Source organism: Berghia stephanieae, chromosome 10 (genome assembly GCF_034508935.2).
Source record: "Berghia stephanieae isolate SIO BIC M18660-M18661 chromosome 10, UCSD_Bste_1.3, whole genome shotgun sequence".
Lineage (NCBI taxonomy): Eukaryota > Metazoa > Mollusca > Gastropoda > Nudibranchia > Aeolidiidae > Berghia > Berghia stephanieae.
The window spans coordinates 1,790,379-1,810,503 of NC_088369.1; the positions used below are offsets into that span (position 1 = coordinate 1,790,379).

The following is a 20,125-nucleotide window of genomic DNA, read 5'->3' on the forward strand; positions in this document are numbered from 1 at the left end:
TTTTTGGTTTTGTTTCTTTATTTCTTTTTTTTCCCTTCTTTGGGGGGGGGGGGAGGGGGGGGGGGGGGGCCTCTCGTTTGTGTTGCTTTTTCTTTGCTATTCTATTAGGGTTTTTTTAAAGATGTTTTCGCGTGCTGATCAAAAATGCCTTTTTAGAGAAAATAAAGTAGACAATCCTTCCCAACCTGATTCAGCTGTACCTAAAACAAACAAAACAAACAAAGCCCACCCCAACCACCACCAACTCTGCCGTACTCTGGAAAAAAATCAAACCATATCTAAATTTTGGACAGAAAAACTCGTCCCTCAAATATCAATCGATTTAAATGACCCTCATCTTGGCAACAACAACAAAAAAAAAAAAAAAAATAATTAAAAAATAAAAACAACTCCCAAATTGGGGACTTCATCGAAGTTCCAGGTTTGAGAGTGGCGAAATCCCATGTTTGAGAGTTGTTTCTTCTTTCTTTTCTTGCCGAGATGAGGGTCGTTTAAATCGATCGATATTTGAAGGACGAGTTTTCTGGCCAAATTTGTAAATATGTTGGGTTTTTTTCCAGAGTACGGCAGAATACTGTAGACTGTAGTCCGGTACCACCTGGAACCGTCCTGGTTGACGATGCGTGGCTCGTTAGAGAACTCCTCCTCCTGAGCCATGCGACGCCTCTGGAAAAGGGGGCTCTCCGTCTTGGAGTCCAACCTCTGCAGCCGCAGCTGTTGTTTGTCTCGCCTCGTGTAGGGCAACATTGTTGACGACGCCATAGTTTTTGTTATGTTGTTGTTGTTCGTTTTTGTTTTTTTTTAACTAATTATTATAGTATCTTAACAGCAATGTATAAAATGAAAATAACAGTTTAAAAAAAAAAAAAAACAAAGATAAAAAAATAACTAAACATGGAACGTTTCGGGTTCAAATACGTCCTCAGGCAATAACATTGTTATTTCTCAAAGATTGGTTGTGAGCCAGAAACCGCCCTTTTAAAAAAAAATGTTTTCCTTCTTTCTTTTCTCTTTTTTTTTTTTTTTTTTGTATTTTTTGGTTCTTTAACGTTATTGGCTGAGGAAGGGATTTGAGCCGATACGTCGCGGATTTAGTATTGTAAATGCTATTTTTGGAAGTGCAATTTCCATTTCTGTACATTGCTTCACATTTTCACAATCCAAAGCTGCCGGTGCCTTAGTTGTATTTCCTTTCGAAAAGTCCTTAAATTGTCTTCATCACAGGCTTAGCCATTTCTATTATTCTGGTACCGTCAACTGGGGTAACTTTGCCTAAAGGGGAAACTTTGCTCTGTGAATTGGATTTAATAGTCTGATGTCACGCCGCCCGGCAACGGCGGCCATCTTGGTTCTAAACAAAGAAAATCATTACTTTTTATTCTTCATGCTGGCTTGAACTTTCATATGTCTTGTGATCAGAATGTGTAAAAGTCAAACATGATCAAATTTATGTGTTTTTCCCCTCTGGATACGCTTTTATGCTCGCCGGAGAAATATTTCATACGGGCGTCCGCCATTGTTCCGATAGTTTAGAGCCAGTGTACTAAGTTACCATGCGTCATAAGGAAGGAAGTGACGTTACGACTGTTGTAGAGGATTTGGAGCATTTTTGAATCATCTCAGCTTTATTGTAGTTATTGTAGTACCGTTAGAAAACTTTAATCTTAATCAAAGGAAATGATTGCCAAAAACCTAATCAATGTCTAATTTGGTACAAAATTCACGAGGCAAAGTTTCCCTTTAGGCAAAGTTAACCCAGTTGACGGTAATTAAACACAATTCTCATTACAGCTATTTAGTAATGGTAAATTAAAACCAAAAAAAAAAAAAAAAAAAAAAATATCCGTCAGAATGGTAAAAAAAAAATGGAGCCGTAGTCTAAGAAGCACTGGAAATGGAATTCTTAATAGAAAAGACGGATCTCGGGTGTCAACACAAAGGGTCGAATATAGAAGGGACGAATTGACGTCACTCAACTCTTTGTTATTGTTTATTAGCCAGCCATTTTATGAGTATATATAGTTCTTTAGGGCAGCGTGGCTCATCGGTACGGTCTTTGCTTCGTACCCGAAAGGTACCGAGTTCGATCACCAGCCGCTGCCCTGTAACGCCTTGGCAAGTCACCTCGCCCTAGCTCACTTTGCGGCGCTGCTCTGCGACTGATGCCTGGTTATTCAAGTAATTCTTTGGAATAGACCCTAAAGAAAATCTCCCCATGGGGATGAATAAAGGAATGTTATGTAAATCAGACTACAGACGATAAAGGTTACACATAGTTTTGTGTGTTGGTACGTCATATCCGGCTGGGGATGTTATGAGTTTTATGAAACTAAACGCATAGCATGAACAGGGAAAAAAAAAACAACTACTTGGTTTTACTAGACGTGTTTATATATATATAATATATTTATATATATAATATATATATATATATATATATATATATTCCAACGTCAATAAAGAGGAAACAACACAACAATAGCACAGTGCTCTATTTATATAATAGATACATTTTAAACATTCCCTTTATTCATCCCTAATAGGAAATTTTTCTTTAGGCTCTATTCCAATGGTAGACTGGAATAATCCAGGCGTCAGCCGCAGTGCAGCAAGGCAAAGTGAGCTAGGTGAATTGCTTAATTAATCATGGCCACACAGCGACCTTTCGGATACGAAGCAAAGACTGTACCGCTGAGCCACGCTGCCTCATTAATCTTTTATTTATTTTTTTGTTTTGTTTGTTGTTGTTTTGTAAATCACCGATCCTTAAAAATTGTCGGCGGGACACAAATTGCATATTACTCCCTCTTATCGTGAACACGAATCTAAGCTGTGTGCTGTTTCAAAACGGGTATGAAATCACAACACTGCCGCACTCTGGAAAAAACACTTATTTATTTTAAAATTTGGCCAGAAAACTCGTCCTTCAAATATCGATCGATTTAAATGACCTTCATCTTGGCAAAAAAAACCTCTCAAACCTGGGACTTCTTTTTTTCCAAGATGAGGGTCATTTAAATCGATCGATATTTGAAGGACGAGTTTTCTGGCCAAATTTTTAAATATGGGTTTTTTTCCAGAGTACGGCAGAATACTGTTATTCTACACGATGACGCATGACGACGGTAATTGTCGTTCTGATTGTATCATTAGAAACATGACAAAAGTGGTTGGTTAACATAATGCATATTTTATATCAGCAACAAAATGAAGGAATAAAAATTAAATAATTTTTAAGCGGTAAAAAAAAACAAAAAAACAAAAAAACACATACAACAGCAACAATAACAACAACTACAACAACTGCAATAATAATAATAACAACAACAGCAACAACAACAACAACAACAACAACAACAACAACAACAACAACAACAAAAGAGTTATAAACCTAAAAGTCCTATTTAAAAAAAAATGAAACTAAAAATAAAACCAAAAACAATACGAATTCAATTCAAGAAAAGTGTATTCTATTTATCATGATAAGGCGCAAGATGTATTTGAATGTAAACAACGAAGTAGACTGTGATTGATTTAGATGGTATTTGATTGTATGAAGAGAGAGAGAGAGAGAGAGAGAGAGAGAGGGGGGGGAGAGAGAGAGGGAGAGAGAGAGAGAGAGGGGGGAGAGAGAGAGATAGAGCGAAATAGAGAGAGAGAAAGGGAAAGAGGGAGGGAGAGAGAATGAGAAAGAGAGAGAGAGAGAGAGAGAGAGAGAGAGAGAGAGAGATGTGTTTGTGTGTGTATGTGTGTGAGAGAGAGGGGGGGGGGTTGTTATTTTGTCGTTTTTAGGTGTCTAACGACGTTTTCAACACTATGTAGGCCATTTAAGCGACCGTCTCTAGCGTTTATCAATTTTTATATGTTGGAATATTTTTTTTATAAAACCATAATAGTTACATGTTTGTTATTTTAAATTTTTTATTTACAATTTCTGCAGTCCTGCAGATATTTTAAAATTTTAAGCGGATCGACTGACTGGAACAGAGACTTCAAGTCCCTGGTTTCATAATGATGTGATCTTATCTGTTCTAACTGTGTACATTCTCTCAAAATATGTCGAACTGTGTGTGTGTGTGTGTGTGTGTGTGTGAGAGAGAGAGAGAGAGAGAGAGAGAGAGAGAGAGAGAGAGAGAGAGAGAGAGAGATTGTTTGAATGTAAAACCCAAAGAGACTGTATAGGTGGATGGATGCTAATACTTATATCATGATATAAAAGATTATAATATGGCGGCAAAAAGAAGAATGATACGTAGCAGGAATGACAATCCATCAGACCATAAAAAGATGTGTGGTCAAGTTGAGATACATCACCCACACCCCTCCACACACACACACACACACACATATATATATATATGTAAACAATCCATGTATGTAAACAAACACCTGTAACTGTCAGGCCAGGTGTCAATATCAACAAAACTGTCGATATCATGAACCAGTTAACTGCCGTACTCGGAAAAAAACTCATATTTTAAAATTTGACCAGACAACTCGTCCTTCAACTATCCATCGATTTAAATGACCCTCATCTAGGGGAGGGGGAAGGGGGGGGGGGCAAAAAATTTCAAACCTGGAACTTCGTGAAGTCTTCCTTGAAGTCCCAGGTTTAAGAGTTTTAGCCAAGATCCGGGTCATTTAAATCGATCGATATTTGAAGGACGAGTTTTCTGGCCAAATTTTTAATCATCAGTTTTTCCATAGTACGGCGGTCTGGTTACATAAGCCTGTGTCTCTCCAATAGAATGTATTGGCTGATTATTGGATTGAACCCCTCCACCCCCCACCTCCCACCCCCTTTCCCTCTCCGTCTTCCTCTACTTACTCGGCGAAGTCCCAGGTTTGACAGTGTTTGTTTGCCAAGATGAGAGTCATTTAAATTGATCGATACTTGAAGGAAGAGTTTTCGGGCCAAATTTTTAAATATGTGTTTTTCCAGAGTAAGGCAGAAAAAGGGCATTGAACTCCTGCCATCATTAGCCATAAGACCTGGAGTTTACAATAAAGACTCGACGTGGCTAAATAATATTATTACAAGTAAACATGATGGCTTTTCCCTTAAAGAGATATAGTGTGCGTGTGTGTGTGTGTGTGTGTGTGTGTGTGTGTGTGTGTGTGTGTGTGTGTTCTTTGTGTGAGTGTCCCAAATATCAAGAAGAACAAGGTGAAATGGATTGTAAAAGGAGGTCCAACCTATTTTCATTGCCTACACCATCACCCAAGACTCCTTCTCCATACCCCCCCCCCCCCCCCAATCCCCCTCCCCTCCCCTTTACAAAGAATTCCATTGCACTGAGGCAAACAAACGTACATTGAACAGAAATAACGGGGAAAGGAATAAACGGATATGAGAGAGAGAGAGAGAGAGAGAGAGAGAGAGAGAGAGAGAGAGAGAGAGAGAGAGAGAGAGAATATTCCATGCCATTGAGGCCGTCACAACAAGGTGGACATTATGGGTAGACATAAAACAAACAAAATGTCGTCGCTAGATCAAACAGTCGAACAATGAAACATTCCTACACATAATAGAAATAGCAGAAAAAGGAATAAAAGGAGAGAGAGGGGGGGGGGGGGGGGGGGGAGGGAGGGAGAGAGAGGGAGAGAGGGGGGGGGTGAGAGAGAGGGGATAGAGTGAGAGAGGGGAGAGAGAGAGAGAGAGAGAGAGAGAGAGAGAGAGAGAGGAGAGAGAGAACCGTTTAACTCTTGAAACAATACATTATATAATAGCTCACGTCCCGGCATTGTGTCCTTGGGCGAGGCACACTTTACACACAAGAACTTACTCATTCGACTTTAGTTTGAACATGACTGATACCAAAAGTGCAAACTAAAAATATTTCTTTTTAAAAAGAACGCCTAACAAGTAGTCTAGTTTAGCTACGTAAAAATGCTTTTATAATAATTTAGCCTGATAGAGGAATAAACGACCCATCAACATAATCAGAAAACGCATTCAGTATGGATAACAAACTCATACAATAATTAATATTGTAAAGCGCCGCTGAGCACGTAATAATAATAATAATACACATTTATATAGCGCTCATTCTCGTGTAAAACACAAGCTCTGGGCACTTTACAATACAAATATCAATTTTAAGTGAAAAAAAAAATAATAACAACAATAATAATTCATAGCCAAATCAAGGATTCATATAGAGTCAAGAAAAACAAATACAGTAAAAATGTGTCTTGAGATTCTTTTTAAAAGTAGGTAAAGACTTGCACTCCCTCAGACCACGTGGTAGTTCATTCCAAATCTTGGGGCCGAAACAAGCAAACGATCTATCGCCAAATTTTGTTCTTGATCTTTTTTCCGAAATTTTCGTTTGGTCATTACATGATCTTAAAGTGTAATTTTCAAATTTACACATGACCACGTGATCTGTGAGATATGCCGGTGCTATACCAGCCAAACACTTATAAACAAGACACGCTGCTTTGTAATATGTGCGCTTTTCAATGGGCAACCAGTGGAGAGAGGCCAACAAAGGGGTTGCATGATCACATTTTTTTTGCCAAAAACTAATCTTGCTGCACTGTTTTGCAGTAGTTGTAATTGTTTACTAGAAGCCTGAGGCAAGTTGACAAGCAGGGAGTTACAATAATCTAGTTTCGAAAAAATGAGGGAGACAACCAATGTTTTACATGTTCCAATTGCAATATAATGACGGATCGAACTGATTTTCTTCAATTGAAAGTATAAAGATTTACAGAGAGCAGAAATGTGAGCTGACATTCTCATTTCTGAATCAAATAGACACCCAAATTTTCACAGTCTTTGAAACTTTGATCTTTTCACCCCCAATCAACACCTCAAGACCATCATTCACCTTCAACTGCCCTCTATTTCCCACAATCATCACTTCTGTTTTTGACTCATTCACTTTCAACTTGTTTGCATCCATCCACTCTTTCACATCCGTCACACATTCTTCCACACGTTTCACAATATTTTCGAGATTTTTAGTTTTATCAGTAGCATAAAGTTGCGTATCATCTGTATAGAGATGATAGCGCAGCCCATGACCAGTGATGACATTAGATAATGGAGAAGTATACAAAACAAAAAAAATTGGAAGTTAGTGGAAGTTGAGCGCTATATAATTAACTTTTTATTAATTACCATCATTATCATTATCATCATCATCATCATCATTATTATTATTATTATTATTATTATTATTATTATTATTATTATTATTATTATTATCATTATTACCATTATTATTATTATCATCATTATACTATCATTATTATTATCATTATTTATTATTATTATTATTTATTATTATTATTATTATTATTATTATTATTGTTATCATTATTATTATTATTATTATTATTATTATTATCATTACTACTATCATTATTATTATTATTATCATCATCATCATCATCATCATTATTATTATTATTATTATTATTATTATTATTATTATTATATTATTATTATTATTATTATTATTATTATCATCATTACTACTATCATTATTATTATCATCATCATCATCATCATCATCATCATCATCATCATGATTATAATTATTATTATTATATTATTATTATTATTATTATTATTATTATTATTATTATTATTATTATTATTTATTATTATTATCAATAATATTATTATACACGTAACAGGTGGTAAAGTTGTTTATGGTTATCTGTCTGATGTCACGTCACAACATGACTCCGGTAATTATGTATTCTAAAAACGAGGCTATCCTATAACTGTTTCCAACAAGTCTATACTAATATGAATAGATAACATGACTTTCCCAATGTGACAGCTCCTGATAACTCAACCGTTAACAACCTACCAGTACCATCGACATCAAATTGGTGCACGTCGTCAGTATCCAATTAAAATAATAACAATAATAATAATAATAATAATAATAATAATAATAATAATAATAATAATAATAATAATAATAATAATAATAATAATAATAAATAATAATAATAATAATAATAAAATAATAATAATAATAATAATAATAATAATAATAATAATAATAATAATAATAATAATAATAATAAAAATAATAATAATAATAATAATAATAATAATAATAATAATAATAATAATAATAATAATAATAATAATAAAATTAATAATACAATATAATAATAATAATAATAATAATAATAATAAAATAATAATATAATAATAATAATAATAATAATAATAATAATAATAATAATAATAATAATAATAATAATAATAAAATTAATAATAACAATAATAATAATAATAATAATAATAATAATAATAATAATAATAATAATAATAATAATAATAATATATAAATAATAATAATAATAATAATAATAATAATAATAAAAATACATCATACTGAACAAAGTTTTACCGAATCATATAATGTTTCTGTTCCCAGACATGGTGATATACTTAACAATATTTCACTGTATCTTAAAATATAGAAGGAACGAAATTGACGTCACTCAGCTCTTTGTATGTTATTGTTTTTAGCCAGCCATTTTTAGGAGTAGTTCCCACTAAATTTATCAGACTATCAACGTTTAACGTTACACATACTTTTGTGAATTGGTACGATATATATCCGATTGGCGGATGTTGTGAGTCTTTAAAAAACCAACTAAATGCATAGCATGAATATATCAGACCTGCCAACTGTTACGAAAAATTCGTAAAATTTCAGAACTTGATGAGCATCTCTAAGTCATTAAAACTTGTTGAAAATGAACATTAATGGCAGACAAGATCATTTTATGGATGTTGAAGTGTTATATATTCCTTGTGGGCGTAAATCTATAAAGTTAACTATAGCGACTACTTGTTTTCTCTTCCTACAAAATTACGAATTTTCAAATTTTGAAGTAAGCTGGTCTGACATATGCCTTAGTTCCCAAGACATGGTGGTATGGTTAACAAGGGTTTATTGTATCTTATTCCATAATAATAATAATAATTAATAATAGTAATAATAATAATAATAATAATAATAATAATAATAATAATAATAATAATAATAATAATAATAATAATAATAATAATAATAATAATAATAATAATAATAATAGTAATAATAATAATAATAATAATAGACCTGTAAATGAGCTCTATAAAAATTGACTGAAACTGAAACTCTTCGTAATTCGTCGTAGCGGTAAAATCCAAAGAATCAAAATGAAAGGTAAACAGCAAGCTCACTTGAGCAAAGCAATGGCAGAAAACTAAATTGCAAGGGAATTAATTAGACTACTTACCATTGTTCCTTGTAATTATGTACCCAATCAGTGAAGAAACTTAGAAACGGTCAACCAGTTTGTTTACAACATGAGGTAATCGAGATGTGCTTGTAGCAATCATTTAGCTTTCGATTTGAATTTGAAGGTGTCTACATAACGAACTTTCGGTGTTTCGAATTTTTCTTTCTCATACTTTTCCTGTCCTTCAAGTAAATGTGGTCAATTTTGGCTTAGACGAAACAGTGAAATTTATCGCTCGGCGGCTCAGTTAAAATTGGCTACGACAGGTTTCGAAAGTGAAAAAATAATTTCACGAAGGCTGTGTGAAAATACACTGGGTGTGTGTCAGACACGGCAATTCTAAAAAGCGTCGCTTAGCCTTGGCAATATATATCCATCATTAATATAAACGGCCCATGAGCTATGCGTGGGCTGTGGAACATTCCTAGTTAACTTTACAGTCAATCGACTACGATTCATGAATTCTTTTTTATTCATTTCTTTCTTCCCTTTTTAAAAATATTTGAATTTGACGAATTGACTGATTTCAGTTAATTGACTGAGAATTTACAGGTCTATAATAATAATAATAATAATAATAATAATAATAATAATATAATATAATAATATAATAATAATAATAATAATAATAATAATAATAATAATAATAATAATAATAATAATAATAATAATAATAATAATAATATAATAATAATAATATAATAATAATAATAATAATAATAATAATAATAATAATAAGTATATAATAATAATAATAATAGTAATAATAATAATAATAATAATAATAATAATAATAATAATAATAATAATAGTAATAATAATAATAATAATAATAGAATAATAATAATAATAATAATAATAATAATAATAATAATAATAATAATAATAATAATAATAATAATAATTATATAACAGTTAATGTTTAGTGAATACAATGAATACATCCCATTGTGACAATATGACACATGACTGCTGCAGATTATTCCACCCTCGACAAGTATAATTATCATCCAAATCACCATGATTATTTGATATACAACCACCCCCCCCCCAAAACAAAAAAAACAAAAAACAAAAACAAAAACAAAAACAAACAAAACAAAAAACAAACAAACAAACAACAAAAACAGGCCCAAAATATTTTTAAAAGAACTCAAACACTCCCAACCAATTTGAATTGCGATGGGTGTTTGACGCCGTGTGCATATTTGCACATCTGACTCACTCATGAGCCTTGTTTAACATTGTTGCAATGGACAATATTTTCCGTCATTTAAAAAAAATAATAAAATTTGTTGAGATTTTCAATACAACAATAAGACGATAAGGAATTGGGTTATCAGGCCTTCAAATAAGTGCACGTCGGGTATGGGTATTCGGAGGCTTAAACTAAATAAATAAATAAATAAATAAATAACTAAATAAACCATGCATGTCCCCAATGACTCAGCCTTACGATTTCTGGTCTATGTATGTACTACGAATAGCAACGTCAAGCAAAAAATGTTTTTTAATTTGGAGCCAATCCATATACTTTGACCCACTTGACTCGGGTATAAATGGGTAAATGAGAGGGGGTGGGGGGGGGGGGGGAGGTGGGCTTTACTACTGCTTCATCGACTCTTTCACAGAGAAAAGAGTTATAGTTAAGTATTATATCTAATAGTACTCTATAGTACTCTGGAAAAAAAACGATATTTAAAAAATTGGTCAGACAACTCGTCCTTCAAATCGATCGATTTAAATGACCCTCATCTTGGCAAAGACTCTCAAACCTGGGACTTCGCGATAATCGGTGAGTGAACTAAGGTGCTTATGCTTTCAGTAATTTTATTAAATATTAGCTAAAGAATGAATCATAAACATGCGACTTAAGTAACGTTACAACTGACTTGGGTGTTGAATTCAAAAGGACAAATTGATTTCAATACAAAACACAATAAGAGTTAATTAAGCTATCACAACGAAATCCTAACATTACAGCAGGGGAGATAACTCGAGCGTGACGTGAATTTTATTCTTTTCCTTTTCCCATCTTGACGGATAGAGAAGAAGAAGAGGAGAAGAAGAAGAATAAGAAGAAGAAGAAGAAGAAGAAGAAGAAGAAGAAGAAGAAGAAGAAGAAGAAGAAGAAGAAGAAGAAGAAGAAGAAGAAGAAGAAGAAGAAGAAGAAGACACCGATAATAGAGATAATCATTGTGATAATGCAATAATGTAATACGTAATATTATTTATACACACGTAAAGAGAGAATAGACTATGATAATTATTACATGGCCGGGAAATAGGGGGGGGGGGGGGGTCGTTGTTCTTTGTGTGTGATTTTTTGTCCTTTCCTTCATTAAAAAAAATTAATTCATTAATTCATTTTTTTAAAATTCCATTTTTGTAAGAAATGTTTGTTTTTTTTTTTCTTTCAGCAATTCAACAATTAGAATGTTTCATTTAAAATCTTTCGGATCGGAAAGTCTCTGGGCTTGAGCCTTGGAAAAGGCTCTTTACTCACATTCTCTAACCGTACTCGGTTGTGAAATGAGTACCTGGCCGTTAACAGCGTTGTCTCTGTCGGAAAAAAAATGTAATATCGCCTAACAGGTGTCGTGTCTCGTTCTACATGTTACGTATTGCTGTTGGTCAGGGACATCTTGTAAAGCGCTTTGAGCACTTTTAGTGGATATTAAGCCATATAAATGCTTACATTTTTTCATTTATTTAAACAACTTGACAAATCACCATTTTAAAAACAACAACAAAACAAAACCCCACACCTGAGACTTCGAAAAACAAACAAACAAATTTTGAGCTTTTATACAGCGCAATATCCACTGAACGTGCTCAAAATGCTTTACAAAAATCATTAGAAATATCAGGTTTGTTCTGGTCGTAATGAACAAAAATGTGTTTTTGCCACTTGGGTCACGTGGCCAACCTGGCGTAAAGAAAAGTCTTAAGCAAAACAAAAAAGTTGGGAGTAAAATATAATATAGCAGTGAGTACTAATCACACACACACAAACACACACACACACACACACACACCATAATCCTATGTTCACGAGCTACAGCAGCGTGATAAATAAAATTAAATATTAGAATTGAACAGAGAAGAGGGAGTGAAGGAGGAAGAGGATGAAGAAGAAGAAGAGGAGGAGAAGGAGGTGGAGGAGGAGGAGGAGGAGTAACACTGCAAATTGATGGAGGAGCTGAGATCACGGTCCAAGACTCGACATCAGACAAACACCAAGACAAATTATGTGTGTGTGTGTGTGTGTGTGTGTGTGTGTGTGTGTGTATGTGAGAGAGAGAGATAGTGAGAGAAACAGGGATAGTGAGAGAGAGAGAGAGAGAGAGAAAAAGAGAGAGAGAGAGGGGGGAGGGGGATGAGATAGAGTACAAAAGAATCAGTCAAGCATTAACCAATTTGTAACAGAACACTTCAAAGAGACAGAGAAAGCCAAAGAGTGTCGGAGACCACTAGAACACCCACCTAATCCCACCCCAATCTCATGGCCTACTAAGTAGGTACATACACCCCATGGCATATCATTCTCTGGCATTTCCTTACAAAACACCTTTTTTTAGAAATCATACTGGCCAGAAAAAATTCAACTCCAAACAAATATCGACTTATTATTATTATAATTATTATTATTATTATTATTATTATTATTATTATTATTATTATTATTATTATTATTATTATTATTATTATTATTATTATTATTATTATAATTATTATTATTATTATTATTATTATCATTATTATTATCATTATTATTATCATTATTATTATTATTATTATTATTATCATTACTATTATTGTTATTATTATTATTATTATTTATTATTATTATTATTATTATTATTATTATTTATTATTATTATTATTATTATTATTATTATTATTATTCACTTCAATGAATGACCACAGATGTTTAGTGACCACAGATGTTTAGTGACCATAGATTTTTAGTGACCACAAATGTTCACTGACCACAGATGTTTAGTGACCACCGATTTTAGTGACCACAGACGTTTAGTGACCTCCGATTTTTAGTGACCACAGGTTTTTAGTGACCAACGATTTTTACTGACTACAGATTTTTAGTGACCACCGATTTTTAGTGACCACCGATTTTTAGTGACCACAGATTTTTAGTGACCACAAATTTTTAGTGACAGATCTGAGAGAATTTGGTCAGTTGACATTCGTCCTGTTAATCCGTCGAGATATGAAGAAAAATATCTCTGGCCAATATTTTTATTTTTGGAAACAAAGTTGTTTAGTCAGAATATGGCAGTGTTGTACCAATTGTATTTGAACAGGCCAAACGTGAGAGGAACTGATGTATTTATGGATTAAAGAAAAAAAAAAAGAAGGGGGGGGGGGGGCGACGCTGACATGCACGACCTAAATGTGTCAATGTTTGTTGTAAGGCCACTAAAAGAAATAAATATGTAGGCAAGAGGCACAGCACAGACAGACAGAATGGACAATCAGACAGGTTGACGAACGGATAGATAGATAGATAGATAGATAGATAGATAGATAGATAGATAGATAGATAGATAGATAGATAGATAGATAGATAGACAGACTGACAGGGATAAATAGACAGATATAGATAAATAAATAAACAGATAGATAGATGATAGGTAGATAGACAGACAGATATAAAAAAAGAAGAAAAAAAAACAACCCCCACCCCCCCAAAAAAAAAAAAATAAAAAAAATATAAAACAACAACAAAAAGCCTGGATTAATCCAAAGAGCATTCATTACCGATGACGAAGAAGACAGAGAAAGATTTGAGTGTCTGAGGTTGTCATAAAACATAATGAATCGCCTCCTGACGACATCCTGAGAGACAGACTGTACGTTCTAACGGTGTCTGTTACACTAATAACTACACATTGCTAGGTAGGAATGCAGAAGGACAAACAGTAATAATTGATAGTGTTCACATTATGTAGACATAACAGCGTACAGATTTGTATATTAAAAAAAAAAAATCGTAGTCGTTGTCGCCGTCGTCATCAACACCAACACAAGCATCGCCGCCATCACCACTATCATCATCATCAATCGCTATTATTAGCTTCTTATTATTATTATTCACCATCATCATCGTCACGTCATCAATCATATTCTACTACTACTACTACTACTACTACTACTACTAATACTACTACTACTCCTACTCCTACTCCTACTACTACTACTACTACTCCTACTCCTACTACTACTACTACTACTACTACTACTACTACTACTACTACTACTACTACTAATACTACTACTGCTAATAGTACTACGACTACTACCTTCTTCTTCTTCGTCGTCTTCATCATCATCATGATCATCATTGCCATCATCATCATCACCATCGCACAACCTCCACTTCATATAGCAATATTTTTTTTTTTAATTGACCTATGGTGACACTGAATCAACGTACAGCAGCAGTAAAACCCCACAATAACTATGGTAATCCACAATAATGATAAAGACCAAAGCCATTCTCTATTAAAAGAACGAAATTGACGTCACTCAGCTCTTTGATATTGTTTTTAGCCAGCCATTTGTATAATTCTCACTAAATTCTATCAAGCAGACTGTACTGTAAACGTTCAAAGTTACACACAGTTGTGTGAGCTGGTACGTTTCATGTGGCTGGCGTACGTTGTGAGTAGTTTATCTAAACGCATAGTATGGATAGAGTAGGAAAACGCCACAATAACTGTGGTAATCTATAATGCTAAAGATCAAAGCCGTGTCTGTACATAACGATACGCGTAAATAAAAGACAGAAGATCTCTTTGACACTGAGAGATGATGGACGACCGTTGTGACGAAGACAAAGACTGAATTCATCCACCCCACTACAAAGAACGATAACTCCAACGTCAAAGTCTGACTAACAAAAGATTCAGACATTAAAGTAAATAGAGCGGAATGTGAAAGAAGAAAGACGTTCAAATGAACATTTCAAAATAAAAAATAAATATTTGAAAAAATAGAATGATCCACGCCTAACGGCTTTATTTTAATGTTGAATGAATGAAAAAAACCACCCCCCCCAAACAAAAAAACAAAAACAAACGCAAGCAAGCACACACACAAAAAGTCACTCATCCTATAAACAGCTTTATTACTCGTGTTATTTTGAATGCATAAATTGGAGGGGGAAAACACACACACACATACACACACACAGACACACACATACAGAAACACACACAAACAAGTCACTTATCCTTTACACCCAGTACAAATATTTTGCAGGTCTGACAACCGAGTACGATGGACACTAGTTTGCATTGATTTGAGAGCATAATTTAATTTCCATTACAATCAAGAGTCCATAATAATTTGATCACCAGACCTGCATATTGGGACACGTCGTTTTAGTTTAGAGCCATAAGGTCGTGAAGTCGCTAAATTTTACCACATTCAGGACACTAAGTATGAGCACGGTCGGGAGGATTATCTAAACGTAACTTATAGACATCTATAATTGCGGCGATGTGACACTCGCCTTTGGATCGGAAGGTCCTGAGTTCGAATCCCGCTCAGAGCGGCGCCTAATTGAGTCATAAGAGAAGACTTTACACTCACATTATCTCGCCGTACTCAGGTGTAAAATGAGTACCTTCCGTTTACAGCTTTGTTACTGACCGAAAACAAAACAAAACCAGGCGTCATGGTTCGTACAACATGATAAGTGTTGCTGTTGGCTAGGGACCCCTTGTAAAGCGTTTTGAGCACGTTTAGAAGATATTGCGCTATATATAAATGATCTATTTTTGAAAAATAGCCTCCAAGACAACTATAATGTACTTATTCAGTGTGTAATCGTAATCGCATTGTCTTGACATGCGTAAGGGTGCCCGATTAAGAGGTGAACGATACCAATGCCTTTGGGCCATGTCGACCTGGGCACATTATGACATGTTGTATAACTCTATAATATGATACATAAAGGGCCAGGGTAAAAATGTACTAAGTCACATGAATGCGTTTAAGGGTTTTTTTTTTTTAATAAAAAGTAATACAAATGAATTATGAATTTAAAAAAAAAAAAGAGGGGGGGGGGGGGAGAGAATAAATATAAAAATACCCCCCCCCCCCCCCCAAAAAAAAAACAAACAAACAAAACAACAAAACAACAAACTAACAAACTAAACACATCCTTATCTATCTTTGTAGGACCAAAGAACGCACGCACACACACACACACACACACACACACACACACAAACAAACAAGCTATACTTGATGGTGATAGCGGGGTGTTAAGTAAGGTCAGACAGTTCTCAAGGGGAAAAGAACAGAATGATTATTGTACACTCTTATCAATAAAATGTCTTGACTCGACTTATCATAATACATTATATGAACTTTTGGCAGTTGTCATCCGCAGTAATCGTCTGCAGGACCTGAAGATCCTCAATGGTTTGGAGATTCGATTGCTGATCTTCCAATGTCCTTATTGCCGTACTTAGGGGAAAAAAAACAACTCAACTATAACAAAGAAAGTATTGGACTGGAACCCTCAGGGCAGAAGATCAAGGGGAAGGCCACGAGGAACATGGAGAAGAATTAAAGAAGCTGATATACAGAGAAGTGGTAAGACCTGGAATGAGATCAAAAAGTTAGCTCGGGATAGAGAAGGATGGAAACTGTTTTTCTGTGGCCTATACCCTGACCCAGGGTGAAAAAGGCAATGATGATGATGATGATGATATTTAAATATTTTGGCCAGAAAACTCGTCCCTCAAACATCGATCCTTTAAAAGACCCTCATCTTGGCAAAAACTTTCAATTCCGAAACTTCGTGAAGGGGGAAATGTTTTTTCCCAGGGTTAGCATCGGTGAGCAGGGGTTGCATGTAGAGCTACCCACACGAAATGTCATGTCAAAAATTCGTAGCTCCAAGGGGAAAAAAAAAGAAAGAAAAGTCACCTAAAATATCTTTACATTTAAATTGAGCTTTATATAGAGCATATCACTAAATATGCTCAAAGCGCTTTACAAGGGGTCCCTGGTCAACAGCAACATTTAACATGTAGGACGGACATGACGCCTGTTAGGCGATATTACCACTTTTCGGACAAAGACAACGCTGTTAACTAGGTAGGTACTCATTTTACACTGAGTACGGTGAAGAATGTGAGTAAAGAGCCTTTTCCAAGGACTCAACTATGCCCCGAGCGCGAGGCTCGAACCCAGGACCTTCCGATCCGAAAGCGAGTGTCATACCACTAGACCACATAGCCGCACAAAAAGACATAGACCTCTAAATTAGTTGCCCTCGGCATGATCCAAAAATACTTCAAAGTCCATTTAAAAGGATCAAAGGAACAAACTTTCCTACGAGATTCATTACGTCAAAGAGGCGAATGCACTCCTGTAGCTGGAGCCAAAATTCTTATTTCTACGATTTTTTCGTAACACTAGGCAGGTCTGGGCTAGGTACGAACTCTGAGATTCATTTGAGGACACAGGCGGACACGTTACCACTACACACCAATAAAAAAAAACAAAAAAAAAAAACAAGAAAAAAATAGAGAAAAAAAAACTGCTTTATTTGCATCGTTTATTTGTAAACGCTAGTGTGTCTTCATGTCGCAGACATATCGTATAGGTACACAATGAGATAAAATGTGCTTAGATAATTCCAATTGTACACATGTACAAGTGGAAATAAGAAGACGGGTAAAAAAGGAGGGAAACTGGAGGGAGGGGTTTGGAGAAGATAAGGTGGATTGGAGGAAGAGTGAGAAAGTGTGGGGTAAGGAGGAAGGGAGAGAATAATATGGGGAAAGCATAGCGAGCTAGAGAAAGAGAGAGAGAGAGAGAGAGAGAGAGGGGAGAGAGAGAGAGAGAGAGAGAGAGAGAGAATCTGAGAGAGAGAGAAAGAGAGAGAGAGAGAAAGAGAGAGATAGAGAGAGAGAGAGAGAGAGAGAGAGAGAGAGAGAAAGAGAGAGAAAGGAACAATTATAGAGAAAGGAGGAATAGGGATTCAGACTGTGAGCAACGGTGGTATCATTTATTATGGTGCGAGGAAGAGAGATGAAAAGAAAGAGAGAGAGAGAAAAGGAGAGATAGAGAAAGAGAGAGAGAGAGAAAGAGAGAGAAAGAGAGAGAGAGAGAAAGAGAGAGAGAGAGAGAAAGGAACAATTATAGAGAAAGAAGGAATAGGGATACAGAGTGTGAGCAACGGTGGTATCAATTATTATGGTGTGAGGAAGAGAGATGAAAAGAAAGAGAGAGAGAGAGAGAGAGAGAGAAAAAGGAGAGAGAGAGAGAGAGAGAGAGAGAGAGAGGAGAGAGAGAGAGATAATATTAATAATAATAATAATGATAATGATAATAATAAGTCATCGATATCTGACGTTTAAAATCAAAATATATGGCCCAACGTGCCCTTATTTGCACGTCTGTTAACCGGAACGCGTGGACGGGCTTGATTTATCATTCTTGTAATGGACAGTATTTTGCGTTGGTTTGAGAATATCTATCCATTGTAACAATGAGACCAGAACAATTTCGGTTATCAGACCTGCTAATAAACACGCTTTGGCTTGGTCATTTTTAAAAAAATATTATTTTTTTTTGGTCTCAAAAAGATAAACTAATAAACCAATGTATATACTCATTTATCTATTTATTCATTCTTGGCCGATATCATCATCGTCCTCCTCCTATGATATCAATGACATATAAACACGTTGACGCCATCATAATGACCCCGTCGTTATCATTTATCTATTTATTCATTTTTGACTATATCAACATCATCACCACCACCACTACCACCACCACCATCATCATCATCATCATCATCATCATCATCATCATCATCATCATCATCATCACCACCATCACCATCATCATCACCCTATTGATATCAATGACATATTATATGACCATGTTGACACCACCATAATGATAATCACCACTATCGTTATCATTAACCGACAATAAGAATAATCATCACATTGCTGATATCAGTCAGAAAACGCCAACTTAATCATTTTCAATGGGTGGATTTTTCCCGTACCCATCAACCTCTCTCTCTCTCTCTCTCTCTCTCTCTCTCTCTCTCTCTCTCTCTCTCTCCCTCTCTCTCTCTCTCTCTCTATCTCTCTCTCTCTCTCTCTCCCTCCCTCTCGCTCTCTATATTTATCTATCCATCTCTCTCTCTCTCTCTCTCTCTCTCTCTGTCTCTCTCTCTCTCCCTCCCTCTCTCTCTCTATCTATTTATCTATCCATCTCTCTCTCTTTCTCTCTCTCTCTCTGTCTCTCTCTCTCTATCTATCTATCCATCTCTCTCTCTCTGTGGTGTGTGTGTGTGTGATATTAGAGAGAGAAGAGAGAGAAAAGCAGTACCAGAAAAAAAGAAAAAAAAAAACGCAATGGGGAAAAATCACCCTCCCCCCCCCTTTTTTTTTTTCAAAGAAAAAAAAAACAGAAAAGAAAAATCAAAATCAACATGGCTCATGTGGGGAATCGAACCTCAGACATCCTGATTAACGACAGGCAACCAGTGGGGCATGAACCTCAGACATCCTGATTAACGACAGGCAACCAGTGGGGCATGAATTCGGGCCACGAGCATTTGATCCCTAGTCGAGGCAGATTCACTTTCATTTTCTTGTATCATATTTCTGGTTTGTTTGCCATTGTGTCACACACACACACACACACACACACACACACACACACACACACCTTGTCAAAATGTTGCTATTCAAACGGAGTTGTATTGTTTCATTAATTCACGTAGCTAGCTACTGTAATCTGAGCTGAGCTAGGATAGGACACTTGAGGAATAATGTCTTTATCACTGCTT

General features: G+C 35.0%; 1 protein-coding gene across 7 annotated transcripts in view; it reads right to left on the minus strand.

Annotated features, from left to right (window-relative positions):
- LOC144956052 (LIM and senescent cell antigen-like-containing domain protein 1) overlaps nucleotides 1-20,125 on the minus strand; it is a 63,988-nt gene that overhangs the window by 24,602 nt on the left and 19,261 nt on the right. The window contains exon 1 of one of the 7 annotated variants that reach the window (XM_078886366.1): nucleotides 9,265-9,342. The exons of the other annotated variants lie outside the window; for them this stretch is intronic. The gene's annotated coding sequence lies outside the window, so the exon portion shown is untranslated. Of the gene's footprint in view, nucleotides 1-9,264; nucleotides 9,343-20,125 lie in introns of those variants that run through there. 7 annotated transcript variants of the gene reach the window in all.